Source organism: Phoxinus phoxinus (genome assembly GCF_949152265.1).
Source record: "Phoxinus phoxinus genome assembly, chromosome: 3".
Classification (NCBI taxonomy): Eukaryota; Metazoa; Chordata; class Actinopteri; order Cypriniformes; family Leuciscidae; genus Phoxinus; species Phoxinus phoxinus.
The window spans coordinates 28,280,957-28,292,926 of NC_136878.1; the positions used below are offsets into that span (position 1 = coordinate 28,280,957).

The following is an 11,970-nucleotide window of genomic DNA, read 5'->3' on the forward strand; positions in this document are numbered from 1 at the left end:
CACTGAAGCGAGAGCCAAAAGAAACACGGTCTTGAAAGACAGGTGTTTCATGTCAACTGAGTGAATAGGCTCGAAAGGGGCCCCTTTCATAGCGTTCAACACTGTAGAAAGGTCCCAAACAGGGACTGAGGGGGGCCTTGGAGGGTTTAACCTCCTGGCGCCTCTAAGGAAGCGGACCACCAGGTCGTTCCTGCCTAGTGAACGGCCAAGCGTTGGATTAACGAACGCTGATATGGCAGCCACATAGACTTTGAGCGTGGATGGGGTTCTTCCCTTATCCAATAGCTCTTGCAAGAAGGAGAGAATCTCCGGTTCTCCACACTGAAGTGGTGACAGACCTTGATCTGAACACCATCCAGAGAACACCGACCATTTGGAAGCGTAGAGCCGTCTAGTAGACGGAGCCCTAGCTTGCTCGATCGTGTCTAACACTCCTCTTGGGAGGTTAGCGGGTACCCGTTTATGGCCCATACGTGTAGGGACCAAAGCTCGGGGTGAGGATGCAGAATCGCGCCCTTGGCCTGTGAGAGGAGGTCTCTCCTCACTGGAATCGGCCACGGGGCAGTACTTTTCAGTCGCATCAAAGCTGGGAACCAGGTCTGATTCGTCCAGTATGGAGCAACCAGTAGTACTGAGCATCCGCTCTCCTTGATACGCTCCAGCACTTGAGGCAGGAGTGAGACAGGAGGAAAAGCATAGAGCGGACGGCGGGGCCAGACTCTGGCCAGCGCGTTCGTGCTCTTCGAAAAGAATTCTGGGCAGTGAGCGTTTTCCTGGTTTGCAAACAGGTCTATTTCCGCTCTGCCGAACGTTTTCCACAGCAGACGCACTGTCTGTGTGTGTAGGGACCACTCTCCCGTAGGAACATTGTTCCGTGAGAGTCTGTCCGGGCCTACGTTCAAGTGGCCTGGCACGTGTATTGCTCTTAACGAGCGCAGGTTGTGCTGGGCCCACACCAGTATGCGTTCCGCTAACCTGAATAGGTTTCGGGACCTCAGGCCACCCTGGTGGTTTATGTAGGCTACTACCGACACGTTGTCCGAGCGGACCAGGACGTGGTGTCCTTTTATCCGGGGACAGAAGCGCCTCAGCGCAAAGTCCACCGCCATCATTTCCAGGCAGTTTATGTGCGGTAGTTTGGCTCGCTCTGCCCATTGGCCAAAGAGCGGTCTGCCGTCGAGCAGTGCTCCCCAACCTGAGGTGGACGCGTCCGTGGACACCACCTTCAGGCTCGAGGAAGTCCCCAGGCTTACACCTGACCGGTACCAGTCTGACGCTCTCCATGGTGTCAGGGCTGAAATGCATTCCTGAGTGACCTTGAGGCGATAACGACCGTGTAACCATGCTCGGCGCGGTACGCGCGTTCTCAACCAGAACTGTAGTGGGCGCATGCGCAGCAGGCCCAACTGCAGCACTGTAGAGGCTGAGGCCATGAGGCCCAGCATTTTCTGAAATCTCCTGAGCGGCACTATGTGGCCGCTGCGGAAGGATTTCGCCATTTGCAGGGTATTTCGCCTGCGCTGTGATGACAGGCGTGCTGTCATAGACAGTGAGTTCAGATCCAGTCCTAAAAAGGAGATCCTTTGACTGGGAAACAGTGAACTTTCCTCCCAATTGACTCTCAGACCTAAGCACTCGAGGTGATCGAGTATTAGTGTCTTGTGGTGAGCGAGTTCTGACGGCGACTGAGCTAGAATCAGCCAATCGTCCAAATAGTTCAGAATTCGAACACCTCGGAGTCTCAGGGGTGCCAGCGCCGCGTCCATGCACACTGTAAATGTACAAGGTGCTAGAGACAGGCCGAATGGCAGGACTGTGTACTGATATGCCCGGCCCTCGAAGGCGAATCTCAAAAATCGCCTGTGACGTGACGCAATTTGTATGTGAAAATACGCGTCTTTCAGATCTATCGCCATAAACCAGTCTCCTCGGCGGATTTGCGCGAGGATACTTCTGGTCGTGAGCATTCTGAACTTCCGCTTTGTTAGCGTTTTGTTCAGACGCCTTAGATCTAAAATGGGTCTGAGACCCCCGTCTTTTTTCGGTACCAGGAAATATCTGCTGTACAGACCCCCTTCGCTCTGAGATAAAGGCTCTATGGCCCCATTGCTCAATAGCTTCGCTATTTCGGCTCGAAGTAGATGTGCTACTTCTGTTTTCACCGTGGTTTCGACTTTCTCCGTGAAACGGGGAGGGCGTCGATGAAACTGTAGCGAATAGCCTCTTTTTATAGTCTCTAGCACCCATTCTGAGACCCCGGGAAGTCCTTCCCATGCATCTGCACGTGTGACTAGGGGTTGAATGTAATCTGGGCCCTGGTCGCGAAATGGCGGCGACACGAGAGCAACCGTGTGCTGTGACATGGACGCCGTGGCGTGTGAGGCGGGGGGCATGTTTAACACAGTATGCATCCCGCGCGCGCTCGGCTCTCTGTGTCGAGAGAGAGCGCGCGGGACGAGTCCCGTAGGGCTCGTTATGCTTGTGAATAAACGTGGGCGCTTGGTGGCGGGCACATTTATAACACCGGGGACACTGAGTTTGTGTACTGACTGACCGTTCGTTAGTTTCGTTTTTACAGAAAACCGCGGAACGTGCAGTGTGTAGTGGTTGTGGGCACTTGGCAGTGGGTCACGCTCACTACATGTAAAACACAATCGGCATGAGCTGATTTTATGTGTGCAGACCCTGTGTTGTTCAGGGCTGTGCTTGCACGGGTTGAAAAACCGGGCTCTGGTCGCGAAATGGCGGCGACACGAGAGCAGTCGTGTGCTGTAACATGGGCGCCATTGCAGCGTGATGCGGGGGCGCGCTTAATCGAGCGGGCAGCCCGCGCGCGCTCTCAGCTCTCTCAGCTGAAAGAGGGAGCGCGCGGTGCGAGCCCCGTACGGCTCGGCATGTTTGAGAATAAATGTGGGTGCGTGAACGCGGGTACATTTATAGCACTGGGAAGTACTGTCTATTAGAACTGACTGACCGTGCATTGGTTTCGTTTCATAGAAACCGTGTGACATGTAGCTTGTAGTGATTGTGGGCGCTTGAAAACGGGCACGCTCACTACATATAATGCACAATCGAAATGACTCGATTTATGTGTGCAAGCCCTGTATTGTGCGGGGCTGTGCTTGTGTGTACAAATGGGCACTGGGTCGTGGGCATACAGTTACACACATTACATCATCGGCCATGGCCGGGACACCGTGTAGCACAGAGAGTACTGTCTATCAGAACCGACTGACCGTACATTCGTTTCGTTTTTACAGAAACCACGGGACATGCAGTGTGTAGTGATTGTGGGCACTGAAAAGCGGGCACGTTCACTAACTTACATGTGAAGCACAACCGACAGGAGTCGATTTTATGTGTGCAAGCCCTGTATTGTGCAGGGCTGTGCTTGTGTGTATGAATGGGCACTGAGTCGTGGGCATTACGGATACACACATTACACCATCGGCCGTGGCCGGGACACCAGAAAATACATTTTCAGATTTACCTGGGGCGTCGTGAAAACGGCGTTTGTGTGCAGGCAAACGAGCATTGATGCTGATTTGGTGACTGCAAAATACACTGGCACGGTCGCGTATGTTGGGACTGTGCGAGCGAGACATTTTAGTGAAATCCGGCCGCGGCGGGATTTTAACACTGTAGCTTCCCTCGAAGCAGAAGTGCGCATCCTGGCTGAAGACGGGGCTTTCCGGGACTCCGCGCTTTCTTCGTGAATTCAGGAAGAAAAGGGCGCGGGTCGTGAGGACGGTAACGTACGTTCCTCTGCAGAAAAACAGCCATCCAGCCGGTAAGCGCATCGATGCTGGTCTTTCTCCGTCGACGCTCATGAGCGGCGGGGGAGGGGAGATCCTCGGAGCTCGCCCATCCGAAGCGGGAGAGAAAAGCAGTCTTCCTCCACAGACGCGGCTTCACCTTCCTCGTTCATGACGGACGCGGCGGCACACAGCGGCCCTTGTCCGTCGATCATAGAGTCCAGCGAAGCGGGCGGAGAAGCTGGCGGCAGCAGCGGCGAGCACCTCGTGGTGAAGGGAGGTTCCGGGCTCTGCTAAGCACGGCGCTTTCACGGCGCGGCACTACAGCAGGCGGAAAAGATGCAGCTTCAGTAAATGAACGCCAGGCGAGTCCGCAGAGTCACCGTAGGCATCAAATTACAGCGATGGCAGCCGCCATCGACGAGAGCTGAAGCTGCGTGATACTCACAGGCAGGAAACACAGCACGTGGTCCCTGTCGCTGAGCGGGGCTCTACACGAGCCACAGGCTCTTTCAGTGGTGGAAAAACTGTGTGTCGCGACGGCGAACACACACACAAAACACACACACATAATGTAAAGGATATTCCACGCCGGAGAAGCGCAGCAGGGAACGGCGGCTGAAGGCGGCGAAGACCAGCGGCTTCAGGTAAGAGGCGCGTCCTGCTGAGGTGCTTGTTCCAAACGGCTGTGGCGGCTCGAATCCAATCCAGCGATGCGTGCAGCTTCGTTGAATTTTAGAAAATCGGCGTGTTAGACAGCTATGCTCGTATTTATAGGCCTAGGCCACGCCTGTTTGGGCGGGAGGTGACGCAGAAGGGCGCGAAGCGCCCTCATTGGTCAGCGTCCTGGCCTCGCATAGGCTGTGCTTTTCTGGCAGAGCAGCCAATGGGTGAGCTGTATTGCTCCGCCTAGGTTGTATGCTTCAGAAAAGCGTTTTACATTATTACAAAATTAAGGATTAATTTTAGGCTTCAATCTCGACAAAGAAATATCTTTCCCGTAGCGTTCTTCGACGCAGTACGAGAGAACTCTACGTAAGAGAACTAATTGTTTTAAAATCTGGATGAAAGAAGTTGCGATGGTCTTTTTATTGAAAACATATTAATTTGAAATAATTCATTGCTTGCCTTTTTTTTCACTTTTAACGGAAAACAGATTTTTATATTGTTTGTCAACTCTGTTACAGACAAATTAGGCAATGACAACGTAACCGAGGTAACAGAAGTGACTATTAAACTTTTAGCCCAAAACTCCAATTGCTAGCATAAATGCTAAGGCACTAATGAAATAATGATTAAAAGACAAAACAACCAATGTTGTGATCAGTGATAAATTATTTTGATTTTGTGGTCACAATGTAGCCTACGAACTTTTAAGGTTAAAATATTTTCTCAGAGAGAGCACACATAGCCTACCTTTCAGTGATTCAAATAGTATCAGTGAGGTAATGACATCATTTCCTGTAGTTGTGGGAGATAATTCTACCAAAAAAAAATCGCTGGAATCTTATCGAATCGCGTAGCTACACGCGACGTGTGATAAAAGGTAGCTATTTTTTTCAATCTGTTCTAACCAGCCGCGACGGCGACACGCGACGATTGTATTTTAGAAACGTTTCTGTTCTCTTACGTAGAGTTCTCTCCTACTGCGTCGAAAGACGCTACGGGAAAGATTTCTTTTTCGAGATTGAAGCCTAAAAATTAATCCTTAATTTTGTAAAATATGTAAAACGCTTTTCTGTAGCATACAACCTTAGGCGGAGCAAATCGCGCGCCCATTGGCTGCTCCGCCAGAAAAGCACAGCCTATGCGAGGCCAGTGACGCTTGACCAATGAGGACGCTTCGCGCCCTCTGCGTCACCTCCCGCCGAAACGGGCGTGGTCTAGGCCTATAAATACGAGCATAGCTGTCTTCCACTCTGATTTTCTATTCTTCACGAAGCTACACGCATCGTAGGACTGGATTCGAGCCGCCACAGCCATCAGATACAAGCACCTCAGCAGGACGAGCCCTTTACCTGAAGCCGCTGATTCATCGCCGCCTTCAGCCACCGTTCCCTGCTGCGCTTCTCCGGCGTGGAATATCCTTTACATTATGTGTGTGTGTTTTGTGTGTGTGTTCGCCGTCGCGTCACACATTTTTTCCCACCACTAAAAGAGCCGAGCGTCTTTTTCAAGATGCCTCGCACCTCCTGTGGCTCGTGTAGCTTGTGTTTCCTGCCTGGGTGAGGATCACGCAGCTTCAGCTCTCGTCGATGGCGGCTGCCATCACTGTGATTTGATGCCTACGGTGACTCTGCGGACTCGCCTGGCGTTCATTTACTGAAGCTGCATCTTTCCGCCCGCTGCAGTGCCGCGCCGTGAAAAGCGCCGTGCTCAGCGGAGCCCGGAACCTCCCTCCACCACGAGGTGCTCGCCGCTGCTGCCGCCAGCTTCTCCGCCCGCTTCGCTGGACTCTCTGACCGACGGACAAGGGCCGCTGTGTGCCGCCGCGTCCGTCATGGACGAGGAAGGTGAAGCCGCGTCTGTGGAGGACGACTGCTGTTCTCTCCTCGCTTCGGGTAGCGAGGGATGGGCGAGCTCCGAGGATCTCCCCTCCCCCGCCGCTCGTGAGCGTCGACGAAGAAAGACCAGCATCGATGCGCTTACCGGCTGGATGGCTGCTTGTCTGCAGAGGAACGTACGTTACCGTCCTCACGACCCGCGCCTTTTTCTTCCTGAATTCACGAAGAAATCGCGGAGTCCCGGAAAGCCCCGTTTTCAGCCAGGATGCGCACTTCTACTTCGAGGAAAGCTACAGTGTTAAAATTCCGCCGCGGCCGGATTTCACTAAAATGTCTCGCTCGCACAGTCCCAACATACGCGACCCTGCCAGTGTATTTTGCAGTCACCAAACCGGCATCAAGGGCCGTTTGCCTGCACACAAACGCCGTTTTCACGACGTCCCAGGTAAATCTGAAAATGTATTTTCTGGTGTCCCGGCCACGGCCGATGGTGTAATGTGTGTATCCGTAATGCCCACGGCCCAGTGCCCATTCGTACACACAAGCACAGCCCAACACAATACAGGGCTTGCACACATAAAATCGACTCATGTCGATTGTGCATCACATGTAAGTTAGTGAACGTGCCCGCTTTTCAGTGCCCACAATCAGTACACACTGCATGTCCCGCTCGATTAAGCGCGCCCCCGCATCATACGCTGCAATGGCGCCCATGTTACAGCACACGGCTGCTCTCGTGTTGCCGCCATTTCGCGACCAGAGCCCGGTTTTTCAACCCGTGCAAGCACAGCCCCGTACAACACAGGGTCTGCACGAAATAAATCGATTCATGTCGATTGTGCATCACATGTAGTGAGCGTGCCCACTGTCCAGTGCCCACAACCACTACACACTGCACGTCCCGCGGTTTTCTGTAAAAACGAAACCAACGCACGGTCAGTCAGTTCAAAAACACAGTATCCCCGGTGTTATAAATGTGCCCGCTACCACGCGCCCACATTTATTCACAAACATAACGAGCCCTACGGGGCTCGCCCCGCGCGCTCTCTCTCAACTCAGAGAGTCGAGCGCGCGCGGGATACCCGCTGTGTTAAACGTGCCCCCCACCTCAGACGCCACGGCGTCCATGTTACAGCACACGGTTGCTCTCGTGTCGCCGCCATTTCGCGACCAGGGCCCAGATTACATTCAACCCCTAGTCACGCGTGCAGATGCATGGGAAAGACTTCCTGGGGTCTCAGAATGGGTGCTAGAGACTATAAAAAGAGGCTATTCGCTACAGTTTTATCGACGCCCTCCCCGTTACACGGCGAGAGTCGAAACCACGGTAAAAGCAGAAGTAGCACATCTACTTCGAGCCGAAATAGCGAAGCTATTGAGCAAAGGGGCCATAGAGCCTTTATCTCAAGCTCAGAGCGAAGGGGGTCTGTACAGCAGATATTTCCTGGTACCGAAGAAAGACGGGGGTCTCAGACCCATTTTAGATCTGAGGCATCTGAACAAAGCGCTAACAAAGCGAAAGTTCAGAATGCTCACGACCAGAAAAATCCTCGCGCAGATTCGCCGAGGAGACTGGTTTATGGCAATAGATCTGAAATACGCGTATTTTCACATACAAATTGCGTCACGTCACAGGCGATTTTTGAGATTCGCCTTCGAGGGCCGGGCATATCAGTACACAGTCCTGCCATTCGGCCTGTCCCTAGCACCTCGTACATTTACAGTGTGCATGGACGCGGCGCTGGCACCCCTGAGACTCCGAGGCGTTCGAATTCTGAATTATTTGGACGATTGGCTGATTCTAGCTCAATCACCTTTAGAACTCACTCGCCACAAGACCCTAATACTCAATCACCTCGAGTGCTTAGATCTGAGAGTCAATTGGGAGAAAAGTTCACTGTTTCCCAGTCAAAGGGTCTCCTTTTTAGGACTGGATCTGAACTCACTGTCTATGACAACACGGCTGTCATCACAGCGCAGGCGAAACACCCTGCAAATGGCGAAATCCTTCCGCAGCGGTCATATAGTGCTGCTCAAGAGATTTCAAAAAATGCTAGGCCTCATGGCCTCAGCCTCGGCAGTAATACAGTTGGGCCTGCTGCGCATGCGCCCACTGCAGTTCTGGCTGGGAGCGCGTGTACCGCGCCGAGCATGGGTTCACGGTCGTTATCGCCTCAAGGTCAATCAGGAATGCATTTCAGCCCTGACACCATGGAGAGCGTCAGACTGGTACCGGTCAGGTGTATGCCTGGGGACTTCCTCGAGCCTGAAGGTGGTGTCCACGGACGCGTCCACCTCAGGCTGGGGAGCGCTGCTCGAGGGCAGACCGTTCTTTGGCCAGTGGGCAGAACGAGTCAGACTACCGCACATAAAAACTGCCTGGAAATGATGGCGGTGGACTTTGCGCTGAGGCTCTTTCGTCCTCGGATAAAAGGGCACCACGTCCTGGTCCGTTCGGACAACATGTCGGTAGTAGCCTATATAAACCGCCAGGGTGGCGTGAAATCCCGAAACCTCTTCAGGCTGACGGAACGCATCCTGGTATGGGCCCAGCACAACCTGCGCTCGCTGAGAGCAATGCATGTGCCAGGTCACCTGAACGTAGGCCCAGACAGACTCTCACGGAACAACGTTCCGACAGGAGAGTGGTCGCTACACACACAGACAGTGCGCCTGTTGTGGAGAACGTTCGGCAGAGCGGAAATAGACCTGTTCGCAAACCAGGAAAACGCTCACTGCCCAGAATTATTTTCAAAGAGCGTGAACACGCTGGCCAGTGTCTGGCCCCGCCGTCCGCTCTATGCTTTTCCTCCTGTCTCACTCCTGCCTCAGGTGCTGGAGTGAATCAGGGAAAGCGGATGCTCAGTGCTACTTGTTGCTCCATACTGGACGAATCAACCTTGGTTCCCAGTTTTGATGCGGCTGAAGAGCACTGCCCCGTGGCCGATTCCAGTGAGGAGGGACCTCCTCTCGCAGGCCAAGGGCTCGATTTTGTATCCTCGCCCGGATCTCTGGTCCCTACATGTGTGGGCCATAAACGGGTACCCGCTAACCTCCCACAGGGAGTGTTAGACACGATCGAGCAGGCTAGGGCCCCGTCTACTAGACGGCTCTACGCTTCCAAATGGTCTGTGTTTTCTGGTTGGTGTTCAGACCAAGGTCTGTCACCCCTTCAGTGCGGGGAAACAGAGATTCTCTCCTTCCTGCAGGAGCTATTGGATAAGGGTAGAACCTCATCCACGCTCAAAGTCTATGTGGCAGCCATATCAGCGTTCGTTAATCCGCTGTTTTTCGACAGACGGAGCAGCTCTTCGTTTCGTTCAGTGGGCGTTCTAAGGGGCGAGCCGCGACGAAACAGAGTCTGTCTCGATGGGTAGTGGACGCCATTGCGCTGGCCTACGCATCTAGAGGTTTGGAATGCCCTCTGGGCATCAGAGCACATTCTACGAGAGGCATGGCTTCTTCGTGGGCTTGGTATAGCGGGATCTCGTTACAAGATATCTGTATGGCGGCAGGCTGGGCCTCCCCGTCTACATTTATAAGGTTCTATAACCTAGAAGTTCCTGCGTTGCAGGCTAAACTGCTCTCGGTCTAGAAGACTATGTATGGTGTTCCTGCCCCGTGCTGCGGCCCAGGTCACTCCAATGTTTTAAGCATCACTCACTGACAATGTGTCCCATGAGCATGCTATGACCCCTCATATATATCTATTATTTACATATATATGTTATTATGCCCTTAGGGGCGCTAATATAAAGGGATGATGCTAATTCTAGCCGCTCTCCCTATACATTCTTGGTGTAGGCGCTTGTATGCCAGGGCGCGCGCGCCCTCGGGTGTCTGTGTCGGTCCAAGAGCACGCACGGCGTGTTACAGGGGTTCCCGTAGCGTCTTTCGACGCAATAGGAGAGAACTCTACGTAAGAGAACGTACTCGGTTACTAACGTAACCTCGGTTCTCTCTAGGAGAGGGAACGAGTACTGCGTCTCAGGCCGTGCGTGCCCACGCTGCGTCGCTTCAGTGACGAAAATCAGAGTGGAAGACAGCTATGCTCGTATTTATAGGCCTAGACCACGCCCGTTTCGGCAGGAGGTGACGCAGAGGGCGCGAAGCGTCCTCATTGGTCAAGCGTCACTGGCCTCGCATAGGCTGTGCTTTTCTGGCGGAGCAGCCAATGGGCGCGCGATTTGCTCCGCCTAAGGTTGTATGCTACAGAAAAGCGTTTTACATATTTTACAAAATTAAGGATTCATTTTTAGGCTTCAATCTCGAAAAAGAAATCTTTCCCGTAGCGTCTTTCGACGCAGTACTCGTTCCCTCTCCTAGAGAGAACCGAGGTTACGTTAGTAACCGAGTACGTTTTTTTATTTATTTTTTCCGACATCGCGGCTGGAAAAACAAACACAAAGTGTGGCAATTATAATCACTGTTTGTGCCTTATAGCTAAATGTTAAAAGCATGCAATGTGACTTTGAATTTCATTTACTGCTCCCAGATTTGTAGCTGTAAAAGCAATGGATAATTCACCTTGGAATTAAATGGAAGCACATCTCGCAGTCGCGTCGCGTCTAGAGTGGACACGGACAGTCAAATTATTTGTCGCTAGAATCTTCGGATCGCGTCTGGTTAGGACACGGTGTAATGTGAGTTAGTTAACATAGGCCTATAGTTGCAAAGTTAATAATGTCTAAAGTGGACTATCGAAATAAAGTGGAAACAGTTACTGAATATGGATAGGCCTATAAAGTGCAAAATATATAAATATTGAGTAAAATCGTTCCACATCATTCACAGGCAAGAAACTTAAGTCTTAATTAAGTGCTGTCAGTGCAGTGAAATTCGCTTAAAATGGGCTTCAAAGAAGAGAGAGAGACAGACACATCAGTTATGATTGTTATGTCTGAACATTATTTCTTTCATTTTAGATTTGTTTAGTTGCCTAATCTAAAAGTGAGCAAGTGTGTGAGTATATGTGTACAGCATAAATCTCATTCTCTATATTGTTACTAAGATTTATGATTTCTAAGATTTATGATTTATCTTGTTGCAAATGAAAGTTCAGGAGGTGCATGTTCAAAGTCAATCCCAATGGATATACTGTACCAATGTTTGCCTCACTGCACTAATATGGTAATGTGATAAAAATCAGTGTTTTATTCAGGGCTTCGGGTATATTGTTTAATGAAGATTCTGTTTGATTTTATGGGCTCTGTACCAATGGGACAGTGTCAGTGGGATGGTGAATAATTTAAAGGCCTGTGCATTAGCACCTAAATTAGGGGCACGGGCCCATTTTTATTGCCATTTTCTTCTGTGACCTAATGAAGGCTTATGTAACAGGGAGGTGTTTTGTAGTACATTTGCATACAATAAAAAACTGCACCCTTTTGTTTTGAAATAGGAGAGATATGCATAGTTTAGGTTCTGCAAAGAGTCAGCTAATCTTTTCTGATGCAGTGCTGTGTATGACCATGTATCTCAAAAGAGTTTAGAATAACACAATTTAACTGAGTGTGAAATTAAGCCACGATTATAGATTTAAAAGCCTTCATGTAACTGTGATAAACTCATCATGTTTTGTTGAAAAGTAAAACAATACAAAATTGCAAGCATGTTCATTGTTTTCTCCACTAAATGATGGAATGTGTGTGGTGCTCCGTTCGAGGCTGCTGATTGTTTGACAGTTACAAACAATTACAAAATTATGCAAA

General features: G+C 51.1%; 1 protein-coding gene across 1 annotated transcript in view; it reads right to left on the bottom strand.

The window, feature by feature from the left end:
* Positions 1 to 10,808, bottom strand: part of npffr2a (neuropeptide FF receptor 2a) — a 45,720-nt gene extending 34,912 nt beyond the window's left edge. Inside the window, exon 1 of the mRNA XM_079606295.1 lies at positions 10,787 to 10,808. The gene's annotated coding sequence lies outside the window, so the exon portion shown is untranslated. The remainder of the gene's footprint in view (positions 1 to 10,786) is intronic.
* Between the last annotated feature and the right edge of the window lie 1,162 nt (positions 10,809 to 11,970).